At 46.7% G+C, this 13,795-nt stretch overlaps 1 protein-coding gene across 6 annotated transcripts in view; it reads right to left on the bottom strand.

Annotated features, from left to right (window-relative positions):
- LOC126996052 (uncharacterized) overlaps positions 1-2,907 on the bottom strand; it is a 16,326-nt gene extending 13,419 nt beyond the window's left edge. The window contains exon 1 of one of the 6 annotated variants that reach the window (XM_050856086.1): positions 2,289-2,907. The gene's annotated coding sequence lies outside the window, so the exon portion shown is untranslated. Of the gene's footprint in view, positions 1-1,158; positions 1,174-1,267; positions 1,406-1,440; positions 2,255-2,288 lie in introns of those variants that run through there. The other 5 variants (XM_050856089.1, XM_050856087.1, XM_050856093.1 and 2 more) reach the window with 5 other exon arrangements.
- Between the last annotated feature and the right edge of the window lie 10,888 nt (positions 2,908-13,795).

Below are 13,795 nucleotides of genomic sequence, written 5' to 3'. Positions count from 1 at the left end.
CCCTGAATGTGAAAAACTCTCATTAACACCCGACTCATCTCCGTTGTGGCCTCGGGAAGTGGTTGTTATTGAGACCCGAAAGCGTCTGCGCATACCGATGATGACATACTTTGGTCTATCTGTCCCCCCACATAACATCCTGTCGCTCTGTGGGTCTTGTCATCTCAATCCTTGCCAGCCATTGAATCTATTTTATCTATTTTCAAAGGTGTATTGTTTTCGCCTGGTATGTTTTTCTTATTCATCAACATAATCATCATCATCATTATCATCATTTTAGTAGACAATAGTAGGTAGTCAGTCGTAAAGCAAAGCCCTTTCCCAACGTTCTGCAATTCTCTCTCTCTCTCTCTCTCTCTCTCTCTCTCTCTCTCTCTCTCTCTCTCTCTCTCTCTCTCTCTCTCTCTCTCTCTCTCTCTCTCTCTCTCTCTCTCTCTCTCTCTCTCTCTCTCTCTCTCTCTCTCTCTCTCTCTAGGGGTCAAGGAAGATGGAGGAAGACAGAAAAAAATAACTGAAGGAAGGATGAACACAAAAAAAAGAAAAAAAAAAAAAAAAAAATAAACATAGTCTCTCTCTCTCTCTCTCTCTCTCTCTCTCTCTCTCTCTCTCTCTCTCTCTCTCTCTCTCTCTCTCTCTCTCTCTCTCTCTCTCTCTCTCTCTCTCTCTCTCTCTGTATTTTTTTTATAATGTTATAGTATTTTTAACGAGAGAGAGAAAGGTGGGATGGTGAGTCACGTCAAATATGGCTGTTGGTGGTGTCCTGAGTACTATCTGGAGCTTAAGTGAGGTGCGGCTGTAGATTACCTATCGTCAAACCCTTTACCCCCAATCTCGAATCGGTAGCAGCCAGGACAGGAAAGACTCAAGAAGGTCAGTTTCTCTTTCTTCCTTCCCCTCGATCTTGGCCATGCCTCCCTAGCGCCGGCCATCGTTTCCTCCACACTTTGTATATCGTGTAGTATCCACTCTTTTCCGCGTAAATAATTCATGACCCGCGATATTCTCCTTTTAACGCCACTCTATTCGCTCCGCAGCTGCACAGGCAGTATTTAGCACAGTTTAGATATCCACCTATAAATATTTTAGCCTCCACTTATATATACATAGGCCTCACTGAACGCTGCCATCACTTTTCTTAACACCCCTTAGAACACTTACCTCACACTCTTAATCAGTCCTTAGCACAGTTTAGACATTCACCTATCCCCTTTTCAGCATCCACTTATGTATAAGTTGCACTGAACGACGTCACCACTTCTTAACGCACCTTAGAACACTTACGTCACACTGATATCCATCTAACACTTTTTCCAGCATCCACTTATGATAGTCCGCACTGAACGCTGCCATCACTTCTTAATGCCACTTCGAACAGTTACCTCACACTCAACCACTTCAGTAACACAAGAACACAGCAGAGACGGTTCGTGGTCCACTTACATAACAATCGGGCGTTCTCAGCACACGGTAGCTCTCCCTTAACCCTCTCTGGAGCCTTCACTCACTGTACAGAGCAATGCACGTGGTCGCCGCAGCTCAACTCAGTCCCACTCGTCACTCTGCACCCAAACACTGGCGCAACACATCACAACACGAGGCAAACACGCGCACTAACACAAAGACTGAGGTGGGAGAGAGGGATGGATGGAATGAGCAAGAGTGAGGGCGCGGGGAGGAAGGAGGGGCGGAAAGAAGGTATTTGGAAGGGAAGGGTATGATGGGAGGAAGAAGGGAAGGCGGTGAGCGAGGATTACAGAGGGAATGAGGAATTAGAATGTAGAGATACGAAGGGAGAAAGAGCTGCGGTGAACGTAATGCATAGAGGATCACGTTCGGAAGGAGGGGTGTTGTAATAAGGAAAAAATAATAGGAAAAAGTGGAGGAAGTGTTGACGTGGGTAAGGCTTCTAGGAAGGGACGGGAGGCAGTTACGTGTTCGAGTCAGAAAAGAACGAGTAATAAAAAGAGTAGTAATGGACCGTAGTGCGAGTGTGGTGAGTCTTGGTGGAGTGAGGTATGAGGCAGGGGGATTGAATGTAGGAGAGGCAGGAGAGTCGGGAAGAGTTGAGCATACGGAGGATAACTGAAGGGCACTGCGCGGACGAGGAATGGAGTAGGAAAAATAACAAGATATGTAAATGAGTCAGAGGGAGGAAGGGCGGGAGTGGAGGGTGGAGCCGCGCACTGCGTAGCGTAATGTTGAGGGATGGGTAGGAAGGGAAGGTCTAGCGTGTCGTGGGTGAAGGTGAAAGGAAGGGTGAAGGTGAGCCGGGCTGTGGGATCACGAACATTTTAGCGGGGGCTGATGCGGCAGAGGCGGCGCGGTGAGTCACCACCCCAGGGAACAGCAGTGCAGCAGTCACCTGTCGCTGCGGGAGGGAGGGACTCCTAGAGGTGGAGACGACTGCAGGATGTAGCGTACGGGAGGCGCCACGGCAACACTCATCATGTCCTTGAACGGGAGGGACGCGAGATAGGACTCTGTCGCAACACACGAGCAAATCGCCTTCCATACGCGTGGCTCCCGCCAGCACTGGCTTGGTCCCCGCCGAGCACCGGGAGGGAGTGAAGGGGAGAAACCTGAGCAGGCCCGGGCGTTAAGTGACTATAGTGTTACGCGGTGGTGGTGGGCGGCGGAGGGCCAGGGCGGCGGCTGCCTGCCAGACGTACGGGCGTTGCAATGCAGGCCGGAAACACTCTTCCAGTGTTCATCACTGCAAACAAGCAACACAAGAGAGTAGGCGGCGCACCTCTGTATTCTGTACCTCCACGTGCCGCCCAGATGGCAGGGAGGCTGCGTCGCGCGCTAGGGGAACGTCGGCTTTAATGAACTGGCCGCCCCACATTACTACGCCATGCAACTCCCGTGTGCTGCCGGCCCTGCAGCCCCGCGCCGCCCTCCTCTCCGACTCACAAGCACGCCCGTCGAGGTGTGAGCGTGTACCCGCGGGAGTCCTCGTCAGGCAGCGGCGGCGGAGCGGCACCTGGTGCTCGGGGGCCTGCCAAAAGCGGACTGCAGCTGAGGACGCCTCGCAGGCGGACGAAACACACCACAGCGAGCAGACATCTGGGCACCTGACGTGTGTGTGTGTGTGTGTGTGTGTGTGTCACATCTCTTTTTATCCAGCTATAACGTCACACGGGTTATCCTCCTTGCCCTTGCTCTCTTTCTTATTTTCTCATCTCTCTTCCTCGCTCTCGCCCTCTGACCGACCTAGGCCGCCCGCTCATCCTCCCCAGCGCACCCAAAGCCCGTTTTTGTTTGTATTGACCGCTGGCCGGCACGAAGGCTCGGCTCCGTCCCTATAAACAATCACGCCCAACGACACAACGACATCCATCCAGATCAGAGAGCCAAGGCCGGGGAGAGAAAATTGTGAGACTCCGCTGTGACATCAAAGCACTCTCTTCCTCCGCCTCTTCCTCCTCCACACCAGTATGCATTCGTGTATGAAAGGAGAACAATATTTACAGATAGAAAATGTATGAACTAAATAAAAAAAAGAATGCATAAAGGACATTACGACAAAGAAAAGCTGGTTAAATTGCATGAATGATATGAAGACGACCTAGTAGATGCTCTCTCTCTCTCTCTCTCTCTCTCTCTCTCTCTCTCTCTCTCTCTCTCTCTCTCTCTCTCTCTCTCTCTCTCTCTCTCTCTCTCTCTCTCTCTCTCTCTCTCTCTCTCTCTCTCTCTCTCTCTCTCTCTCTCTCTCTCTCTCTCTCTCAGCGGCGCAAAATATAAGCTGCCGATTTTTCATTATGGAGGGAAAGATAATTTATTTTTGGGTCCTCGGTGGGTCTTGGACGTCTGCCAAACTAACGGGATAACAAAAAGAGAGAGAGAGAGAGGAAAGAATTAAAGGAAAGAGGAAATTAAGACGAGGGAGGGAAGGAGAGGGGAGGGGGAGGTTGGCGACGTAGGAGCGCGGCTATGTGGCGCCAGAGAGAGAGAGAGAGAGAGAGAGAGAGAGAGAGAGAGAGAGAGAGAGAGAGAGAAGGAGGACTGGAGATTATGGTTGACAGGACACTGAAGTATAAAAAGCGAAGCTGAAAATTACTGGTTAAAAGAAATAATAAGAATGATAATAATAATGATAATAATAATAACAATAAGAAGAAGAAGAAGCAGAAGAAGAAGAAGAAGAAGAAGAAGAAGAAGAAGACAAATAACTACTACAACCAACTATATCGATAATAAAAAACGTTACAAGGGGAAAGTAAAAAGAAAAAAAAGATAGAAATAAAATGAACAGGCTACCACATTTTTTTCGGGTCTAATAAATAAAGATAAAAAAAGAGGAAAAGGAGAGGAATCAAAACAAAACCAAAAACTAAAAATACAATCAAACCAACTAACGGAAGAAGGAAAATATACTTCACTCACCTTACCCTTACCTACCTTACACATATTTTTACATTCCACGTTGAGAAAAAGAAGAAAAAAAAAGTACCAATCGACAACCCCATTCCCTTGTAACCAACCTATCAGCAGTCTCTTCACTCGTTATGAATATTTGCTTAACGGCCGAGCATGGACACTTGGTAAACACGGACGAAGAAACGAGGCAGGATAGGATAATACTCTGGTGGTGGTGGTGGTGGTGGTGATGATGATGCAGGAACGTTGGTGGGTGGAGCTGGTGGAAGTGATGATGGAGGTGGGAATAATGGGTTTGTAGTGGTGGTTGTGGTGGATGCGGGCAGTTTGAAATGGTGGTGGTAATAGTGATGGTTATGATAGAGGTGTGAGTGATGTGTTATTAATAGAGGTGGTGATGGTGGTGGTGATAGTGGTTGGTGTTTTAGTAGTGATGGTGATGATAGAGGTGTGAGTAATGGGTTAGTAGAAGAGGTGGTGATGTTGGTGGTGGTGGTGGATGAGTGGGGGTGATAAATTGTGGTAGATATGGAGGTTTGAGTTCTCTTAGAAGTATATATGGTGGTGGAGATGGTTGTAGAGATGTAGGGATGGCAATTCTTGGTTTTAATGCTGATGCTTGTAGTAACAGGTGTGGAATTGTAGGGGGATTGTATTAACGTAGGTGGTGGTAGTGGAAGTGGTGATGGGGGTGATTGTAGTATTTAGGGTGGTGTGAGAATAGGGATAGTGGTGATGTAGGGGAGGGAGTGGTGGTGGTGGTGGTGGTGGGCAGCGCATCGATCCCTGGCGTGCACTTAGCCACGCCCATTCGTGAAAGAAACCATTACCTTGAAACTCCCTAACTCTTCCTGTCCTTGCACTCCTGGTTGCGGGAGAATTGGTGGGCGTGGGGGAGGGGGAGGGGGAGGGGGAACCGCGGCAGCAGCTCCGGAAAACTAGTTCTTACTTGTTCTTTGTCTGTTTTTTCCATTCACTTCCAGGACCGTTCCGCGTTTTTTCGTGGCCGCTGAAGGCCATCCTGCAGACACAACTTTTTTTAACAGATGGCGCAGGGCAGTGCCGGGGACCGAGCTCTTACCACCCAACGCGCAGAACACGAAGCGACGATGTTATCAGTCGACCCAGTGGCGCACCCAAGACTCGAGGGGCTTTGTGAGCCTCGAGGCTTTCAAGACACTCAAGTGGTTCAACATCCTGGGAGACAAGCAAATCGATAAGGGGCTCAACAGTCTTTTTTCTTTAAGGTGCTGCATATAGCACCGGCAGGCTGTCTTGAGGGGCCTCTTGGACGGCCCCGGCCCGTTAGTGGCCCAGGCGAGTTTTATTTATAGTGGCTGCCGTGATGTATGACTCTTGCTTGGCCCATGCTGCCCCCGGTGCTCCACTTGAACGTAGTTGCTGAAGTTAGGGTTGACTGAAGATCTGGGCAGCACGTGGGTAATCTTCCGCCACTCGGCACGGCTTGAAAAATCAGCGTGTTTCGGTGGGACTCGAACCTAGGTCTACGGGTTCACCACGCCCGCACGCTGACCACTCGTCCATCAATCGATACCTACAATACAGTCATCAATCAATGGGGGCATACGCCGGGGTGGCGCGTCGCCTCGCCCATCCTTTGACGCCATACCCGGGGGTTCCTCCGGGCAAATCTCCAGGCAGGCCCCCTTCCCATCCCAGGTACCTCATGGTAAGATCAATCGACTTGCTCAAGCCACAAACTCTGTCTGCATCTCTTTGGCCTCCTCCACTCGGAGTTTTCTCTTACAGAAACGATCCGATGAGCAGGGTCGACTTCTGAGTAGCGTGCCAGATGACTGTATAGCCGGAATTGACTTTCACGGACATTACAGGTAATAGCTCTTGAATCAGTCTCAGGGATTAATCGCCAATTTGACATATAATCATTCCAACGATATCCAATGATTCTGCGTAGGCACTTCCTACCAAAACCCATCAATGCGTTTCTTCAAATCACTATTGAGTGCCTATATCTCGAGCCATATAGTAAGACAAGGAGCACAAGCAACAGATCATTCATCATCAGCAAAAACAAGATCAATGACCCTGTTGTTGCCAACAGATGCTTCACAATAACTTTAATCCGCAACTCTGCCTAATACCCAGTCCATTCAAAAGACCAACGGTTCTTGTAGCTGTCCTGCGGAGTTCCAGGAGCTTCCAGAGTGCCTCCCGATGCACTGAATCAAAGAACTTCTTTAGATCGACATAGCCTGCAAGCATTCCATGTCCAAACTTGCGTCGGCGCTCCACCAGTACGCGAAGCCCTTGGATATGGTCAGTTGTTGACTTTCCAGGCGTGAGCCCGGAGTGCTCAGGTCTCTGCATCTCAAGCAGCTGGTTGCAAATCCGCACACTGAGCAGCGTGATATCACAGTAGTTGTCACAGTCCTGGCGGTCCCTTTCCTTTTCCAGTTAGGAACGACCAGCTCCCCTCCCAGTCAGGAGGAATGGGAAGCTACAGATACCAGGTGCCTTTCCACCCCTCAATTCTGCCACAGCCTCACTGACCTCGTCAAGAGAGGGTGGTCTTTATTCTGCAGTGGACAAGTAAGGACTTCGAAGTAAACGGCCTCAGGGAGCGGAGGTGTCATTTAAACAGAGAAAACTAAAATAACAACCATTGACTACCGTGCAGAATACGGGGAACTGAAGTAAATTTGTCCCTTAAGGTTAGTTACACGCGGAAGATTATGATGGCTACGTATCAGGGAAGAATTGTTCCTGTATTTGCCTAGTATAGGGGAGGTGGGGTGGCGGGTGTTGTATTAGCTGTGAAACATAATATCATAGTAAGACAGACACACTAAGAAGGAGCTTTATATACATCTTATCAGGTCGTCGGCAGGCAGCAGCGGCACAAATCTCGGCAATACATACACAACACGCACAACACAACAATTCAAACACTGCACGACAAACAAACAAACAAATAAACAAATAGGCCAGGATGATATTGAGTATGTATGACGGAATAATTGTAACCAGATGAGAATGTGTTAAGAAGAAGAGACGAGAAGACAATAAAAGAAGCATCGTATTCAGTCTTCCCTTCCAAGCTCACTGAAGCCTTCAAGAGCGGGACCAAGGCTAAGAACCGCCCCGCACACAGAACCAGACTGAGGGAACACGAGACGAACCTAATCCACGGACGCTCGCAAGGAAGAAAGGGTGCGCGTTGCTAGCATAAACTGCACGTAAACAAACCCGCGGATCAGAGCTACAAGTGAACCCAATCCATCGACCATCGAGACACGTGAACACGCACGTAGGCAGTCTTGAGTAGGCATGTGAGCCGGGAAGAGTGTGGTTCGCGCCTGTACGAGGAGGAAGTTCCCTTAACACTGAAGTTTTAAGAGATGATGATGCATTTACGAGTCTGCGATGCGTTCTAATGCCAGGTAAGGTTGTAATAGTGGAATACCTGCGAACCGTTATCTTTATGTGAGGTTACTTCTTCTTACGAATCTCCTATGCGTTCCAGTGTGAGGTAAGCTTGTAATAGTGGAATACCTGGGAACCGTTTTCTTTATGTGAGGTTACTTCTTCTTACGAATCTTCTATGCGTTCCAGTGTGAGGTAAGCTTGTAATAGTGGAATACCTGGGAACCGTTTTCTTTATGTGAGGTTACTTCTTACGAATCTCCTATGCGTTCCAGTGTAAGGTAAGCTTGTAATAGTGGAATACCTGCGAACCGTTTTCTTAGTTTCGTGAGGTTACTCCTTATTACTCGCATGTGTGTTGTCGTTATGAAGTCTACGTATATGTTAAGCTTTTCTTCCGCCTTTGAGTTCAGTACGTAATTAGGAGTATACTGACCTTCCTCGCTTATTACACTCCAATGACCGTGTGCAATTGAACGTGAATAAGCTCACCCACCCATCATTTGACCATTTAGTTGCATGTTACCCTCATTCATGCAACTAATCAGGCCAGTGTGTGCGCGAGAGCGGCCTCAAGCGTCATAAATCTACCTGGAAATGTAGGGCGAAGGAAGGGCATGAAAACGAGGCTATTCCGTGTGGATTATCATTTTTTTTACTCGAGTTATCTTCCTTCTTTTTTACTTTGCAATGGTGTGGAGTTCTTTTCATCTTTCCTTTTTGTTCTTCTCTGATCGCTCCACTGGTCGGAACAAAAGCAATTGATCGTGTAGTCAATTGTGAAGCCAGGCAAAAAAATGAGGGCAAGGAGGAGGAGGAGGAGGAGGTGGAGGAGGGTAATAAATGTCACACTCCTACCTCCCCCCACCACTATTATCATGCCGTTCCTTCCTCCCTTCCTATCCCCTTCATTCTCACCACCTACTATAATACTCTCCCTTTTATTCCTCTCTCTCTCTCGTACTTTTTCACCTTTTCTATTCCATACCTCTTACCTTACTCCTACTTCCTATCTTTTTTTATCTTTCTTTATTCTTTACCTTGCTTCTTACTTCTCTCTCTCTTCCTCGCTCTTTCTCCCTCTTCCTACACTCCTCAACCACATCCTGTCTGCCTCATCCTCCTGTTCACCGCAAATATCCACCCTTACTGCTATTCCCATAACCACCTGTCCACTCTTCCACCTGTGCTCTTCTTTCTCTTTACTTTTTCCACCTCTTCTCCTCTCTTTCCACCTCTCTTCTTCTTCTCAACTCTTTCCATCTCTCCTCCTTCTCCTATTTATACTCTCTCCACCTCTGTTTCTCCTCCTTTCTTTCTGTCTTTCCACCTCTGCTCCTCCTCTATACTCCTTCACCTCTCCTCTTCCTCTTCTTCACTATAACCTTTACCTCTCCCACCACCACCACCACCACCACGACCGCCACCGCCGCCACAGTCCCCCGTTCCCTCGTGCATGACTCCAACACGCACAGGACAAGATTACAGTACCGCGGAGGTGTTGGGGGCAAGAGGAATGACATAGGGATCAGGGTGAGGGTAACCAGAGCGGAACTGAGACACGAAGACCAGGAAGGAAAGGATAGCTAGTCTTTCTTTCTTCCCTAACTGAACTTTCTCCACTTCCTCTTCCTGCTGTACCCTTGCTGAAAAATAGAGGCGAGTGTGAATTCGTGTGTGTTAATCGTATTCTTTCAAGGAGACGATGTTTTTTTTTTTTTTCTTAGCAAGTACATAGGAAGAAATGGAGTTTGTATAAGGATAGAGAGAGAAAGAGATACCGATAATTACTTCCACCAATTTTCCTTAGCAAGTACATAGGAAGAAAGGGAGTTTGTATAAGGATAGAGAGAGAAAGAGATACCGATAATTACTTCCACCAATTAATTCAAGTTGATGTACCCTTGCTGAAAAATAGAGGCGAGCTTTAATTCGTGTGTGTTAATCGTATGCTTTCAAGGAGACGATTCTTTTTGTTTTCCTTAGCAAGTTTATAGGAAGAAATGGAGTTTGTATAAGGATAGAGAGAGAAAGAGATACCGATAATTACTTCCACCAAATAATTCAAGTTGATGTACCCTTGCTGAAAAATAGAGGCGAGTGGGAATTCGTGTGTGTTAATCGTATGCTTTCAAGGAGAGGATTCTTTTTGTTTACCTTAGCAAGTTTATAGGAAGAAATGGAGTTTGTATAAGGATAGAGAGAGAAAGAGATACGGATTAATACTTCCACTAATTAATGCGAGTTGATTTTTTTTCTTCTCATTAAAGGAAAAGAGAAAAATAAATGAAAACAAAAAAGCCGCTGAATCATGTCACTTTTTTGCTGTGGATGCGACTTTTATTTATTTTGTCATTTATTTATTTATTTATTTATTTATTTATTTTTGTATGGCGAGCTTTGTAACCTTACTTATCCGCTAGGCGTTTCTCTGATCCCCCCCACCCCGCCCCCGCCCCGATTTCGACTCCCTTCCCCCCCACCCCGCCCCCGCCCCGATTTCGACTCCCTTCCCCCCCCCCCTCGCCCCCCCTCTCCTCGTTTGATTTGCTTGCTCTCCTTCACTTGTGTTGCAGGAATGTGTGTAAATAATCGTGCCTTTGTATTCCTTCGTCTGATGTTTGCAAAATTGTTTAGTTATCGCATGCTTGTATTTTTTTTAGTGTGTATGTTTGTGTGTGTGTGTGTGTGTGTGTGTGTGTGTGTGTGTGTGTGTTCTTACCTAATTGTACTTTCCTAATTGTATTTTCACAGCATTGAGTCAAGCTCGTTTCTCCCGTCTCTTGACATCAGTTCATCACACTTTTCTTTAAAACTATGAATATTTTTGACACAACTTCTTCCGGTAGCGCGTTCCATTTATCTATCGCTCTATCCGGGAAACTGTACTTTTTAACATTTTTCTTTAGCCTTTTCTTGTATAGCTTTTTGCTGTGTTCTCTTAAGAATGATTGACTAGGTATTACGTATTCACTTACATCATTCAACACATTTATACAACATGATCATGTCCCCTCTCCCTCTTCTTTCTGTGAGGGTAGGCAGTTGTAGTTTCTTCAGTCTTTCCTCATAGCTGAGATCTCTTAGACTTGGTGCCGACCTCGTGGCTGCTCTTTGTAAGTAATTCACCACGGCCTGATCGCGAGTTGGACTCGTAATCCCCAGCAGGTACCCTCCCGACAGAGCAAGTGCTCATTTAGTCGATCTCTGGGTACTGCCAGGACCTCACACACCACAAACCCCATCCCCCTTGCTCGAGGGAGGACAGTAACCACTCCTAGTCAACTGAAAGAATCCGGCCTGAGCGGGCTCGAACCGCCGCCCTCTCAGACCGTAAAGCCTGGCAGCGCAGCGCTCTACCAGTTGCGCCACGAAGAGGTGTGTGTGTGTGTGTGTGTGTGTGTGTGTGTGTATTTACCTAGTTGTATTTACCCAGTTGTAGTTTTACAGGGCCTGGCCTTTACGCTCGTGTGGTCCCGTCTCCGTATCTGCATGTGTGTGTGTGTGTGTGTGTGTGTGTGTGTGTGTGTGTGTGTGTGTGTGTGTGTGTGTGTGCGCGTGTGCGTGTGTTTGTGTGTGTGTCGTACCGTAATAAAGCCTTAATGTATTTTTCATGGCGGGAACAAGAGTCAGGGAAGGGAGTGAACTTTCTGCCATTTGTTATCGTTCCTCTCTTCTTTCTTTGTCTTTCTCCTCTCCTATTTTTTTACGCCTGTCTGTCACCTGATGAGCAAGACGAATGGTGGGCGGCGCGCAAGAGAACGATCAATAAGAGAGTCATGTTTCGAGGTCGACTTTATTTTTCTTTAACGTTACTGATTTCATATTCTTTGCAGTGACGTAACTCAAAATATCAACACCACAGAATGATATCGTATTCAGCAGCGACCGTTTATGATTGCCAAATACCTATGATGAAGAAAAAATCACAATGGTCCAACTTGCAATCAATAAGTCATAGAATGTAAAGATATTTGTCAATTTCACGTCTCCACAAGTCATGATTCACAGGTACTTATAGTGAAAAAGATAACTCACGATGGTCCAACTTACGGTCACTTAATTGAAAAATAGTATCAAGATTCTTTGTTATGTACACAAGTTTGTTATTTACACGCGTACTGTCAGGTGAGAACACATACCATCACGATTTCAGTTTTTGTCGAATGGAAAGGTTAAGAGTTCAAAGAGATGGCGAAACACACGCAGTTCCAAGCCATAGCGGGAATAAAAGTTGTCTAGTTTTTTGCACCGTCACAAAAACTCGTCTACATCGTGTGTCATTGAAACTTTTTTACGACTCCATATTTTTCCTCTCTTGGCCCGGGGAGTACGCGTGTGTTGTGAGAAATGAGGACAGAGAAAGGACGAACACGGAGAGGAAAAAGGAAGAAGGATGAGACAGAAGGAGAGTAATGAGGAACAATGTGCGATAGAAATGAGAAACAAGGAATAACGAGAAAGGAGAGAGGAGGTAAATGAAGGGAATGTGTGTGAGGAAGGAGAAGCGAAAACAAGGAAATGGGAAAGAGAGGGAAAGGATGTGCGCGAGGAATAAGAAACAAAGAAGAAGAAAAAAAGAGAAAGAAAAGGAGGTAAACGTCGAAATGTGTGTGTAAGGAGAAACGAAAGCAAGAAAATGGAAGAGAGGGAAAGGATCTGTATGAGGAATAAGAATCTAGGAATAAGACGAAAGAAGAGAGAAGGAAGAGGCAACTGTGGAAATAGGTGTCAGGAAAGAGGAACAAAAACAGGGAAAACAAAAGGACGTGGGGAAAGAAAACGAGGAATGAAGACACACATGCAGGAGTAACTATTTTTTTCCTGCCCTCATTCCTGGAACCTCTCTCACCCTCATACACAGAGAAGATGAGAGGAGGAGAATTTCATGTGTAAAACTAATTCCTCTTTCTCGTGACGCTAGTCCTTCTCTATTAAGGGATTTGAACATACCTTTTATCTGTATGTATGAGTGTGTGTGTGTATAGGGGGTGGGGCGAGTGCGTGCGTGTGTGTGTTGCGTGCGCGGTATCATCATTACAACGTGTTACTCAGGGTTTTTGGCGAGTCTCCGCACATTTCTTCCCCGGTCAAGGCGCGCTGTAATCCCCACACGAGACAGGGAGTTTATTGCCGCTGCGGGTTGGCGTTTCTCGTCTCTGAAATGTACGAGGGAAGGCCGTCACTCTGGGGACTCGTCTCGCGGGGAATGTCACGCGAATGTATTGTAAACTAACACAGGCTCAGGGGCTTATGCTGCGGAGTTGAGCACGAAGGCCACACGTAGCAGTAGTGTATGTCCCGACCTTCATATACTTACTTAATAATAACAAACAGCGAAGGGAAAAAATAAAAACAATTTGGATTTTCAGTGCGAGTTAAAAACAGGTATAAAAATGAATAGCGATGTTTGGTTTTTTTGTTTTGTTTTCTTTTTTTTCTTTTTTCATACTCGAACGCATACCATTTCAATTCTCGACCTCCTGGAAGTCAAGAGTTGCTTCGCTGTTTATTTTTCTGCGCTCCATAGTGACGCTACTATTGTGTGTGTGTGTATGTATGTGAGAGTATATGTGTGTGTGTGTGTGTGTGTGTGTGTGTGTGTGTGTGTGTGTGTGTGTGTCTGTGTCTGTGTCTGTGTCTGTGTCTGTCTCTGTGTCTCTGTGTGAGTGTGAGTGTGAGTGTGAGTGTGTCTCTGTGTCTCTGTGGCTCTGTGGCTCTGTGGTTCTGTGGCTCTGTGTGTCTGTGAGTGTGAGTGTGAGTGTGGGTGTGTGTGTGTGTGTGTGTGTGTATTTACACCATAGTTCCTCATCGATTTCTGCAGCAACACAAGTCTTCGCGTGTGTAACGAGGGCGTTTAGTGCATACGATTGACGTGTGTGTGTGTGTGTGTGTGTGTCTGTCAATCTGTCTGTCCGTGTGCCGTCTATGTCAACTTTCCAAGTTTGTTTATCTTTCTAATCTTGTCGTGTTTGTTCGTTGCAGCATGTGGCAGGTGGCGAGGCGGATG

This window comes from Eriocheir sinensis, chromosome 9, assembly GCF_024679095.1.
Source record: "Eriocheir sinensis breed Jianghai 21 chromosome 9, ASM2467909v1, whole genome shotgun sequence".
Classification (NCBI taxonomy): domain Eukaryota; kingdom Metazoa; phylum Arthropoda; class Malacostraca; order Decapoda; family Varunidae; genus Eriocheir; species Eriocheir sinensis.
Note: the sequence above shows the minus strand (reverse complement) of the source record. Positions and strands in the feature narration are given on the sequence as shown.